The sequence below is a fragment of the Orycteropus afer genome, unplaced genomic scaffold (assembly GCF_000298275.1).
Source record: "Orycteropus afer afer isolate SDZICR_OR568_19922 unplaced genomic scaffold, OryAfe1.0 scaffold01086, whole genome shotgun sequence".
Lineage (NCBI taxonomy): Eukaryota > Metazoa > Chordata > Mammalia > Tubulidentata > Orycteropodidae > Orycteropus > Orycteropus afer.
This window is the reverse complement of record NW_006922673.1, coordinates 54,155-55,645: the sequence shown is the minus strand read 5'-3', so window position 1 is coordinate 55,645 and position 1,491 is coordinate 54,155. Positions and strand designations below refer to the sequence as shown.

Below are 1,491 nucleotides of genomic sequence, written 5' to 3'. Positions count from 1 at the left end.
CCAGAGCTCCTATATGTATGTATAGTGAGAAAATAAAAATCAAGATTAATTCATTAAAATTAGCACATGCATGGTTAATACTGGAAAAAACATAGTTTTCAAAATTTCTCAATGTTTGTTATAAAAAGTCCACTGCACTCAACTAAAAATTAAAATGATCTTAAAAGGATAATACACGTAAAGTTTTCTTAACTCTTTTCAGCCACAGCAGCTGCAATGGAAATAAATGTTGAGTCATTTTTGAAGCAAAAACGAAAATCTATTCTTCAGATGACATGCATAATTAAAAGGTCTATGCAAGATATAATACTCTGCCTTCCCAATAAGTAGGGGAAAAAATACCTCATCACATTTTTCCCCACAATGTAACAGCACTCTTCCCACTTCCTCCCTGTGGTTACCATTTCCCTTTGTCTTTCTTTCATATCTATCCCTGCTTTCTGTGTTCTATCCCAGGGCAAATGCTGCCCACCCTTTTGATCTCTTATGGTTGATTGTCATAAGGACAAGTCAATTTTTAGTTTGCAGATGATCAAAGGATTTTTTATTCCAGTAGAAGTGCAAATCTTCTGGATCTTTTCACCACCAATTACTGGATTTTATTTGCTGATTTTCTGAGCAGCATCAGCTCTGTAATTGTAAGAACAATGGTGTACATCTGAGTAAAGATGTGCACCACAGTAAACATTTCCACACCACATTCAAACATAAGTCCCACTTTATTTCTTCATATGAAATAGCAATTCTTTTTTTATTTGTTTGTTTTTCGAAACATGCATTTTCCTATTCAGATGGCTGCTGTGCCATCAACTGGTGTTGAAGATGGAGAATCACATTCAAGAGAAACAAAGGTCTCTGCTCTGGGGCCTTGCAGATCTTCTGATTCAGGTATTGCTTTGTCCAGAGATGCACTGTCCACTAGGGATGAAGCCACAGATTCTTATAAAAGTGACTAATTTGATACAGGGGTTGGCTGCATAGATGAAGATGTAGAGACTAATGATAATTGAGCTTCTGGGACACCGCCATCTATGCACTGAACAGGTAAAGATTCAGACAGATTACTGTCAATAGTTGCAGGTGAGATTTTTCTACCATTACCACTATTCTGTCTTGGAAGATGTTCTTTATAGCATACTAGACAAATTGCATTTGTATAAGGATTTCCATAAAATCCCCAGCCAGTAGAACAAAGTATAGGCACTTGAGCTGTGTTTCTCTGTTGTACATTAGGCATTGATTTTCTACACCTGCAGCTCTGCCTTTTGACGTTGGTCCCTGCCAGTGGACACTGAAGACATGCTTACTCCAGCCCTATCACTGCAAGCCCCTCCATCCACGGTTTTAACATTGTCTTTTTTACCCATTATTTTTTTTTTCCCTCCGAGGTGTTAAATCTTTTTTTTTTAAAGAGTTTGTTTTACATTCAACATTACGTGTACATTTAGCTTCACTCCCCATTTACCATTCCCAACCCTAACCCAGTCTTCT

At 37.3% G+C, this 1,491-nt stretch overlaps 1 pseudogene; it reads right to left on the bottom strand.

Moving 5' to 3' along the window:
• Positions 1-497: 497 nt before the first annotated feature.
• Positions 498-1,237, bottom strand: LOC103212753 (annotated as a pseudogene).
• Positions 1,238-1,491: the final 254 nt, after the last annotated feature.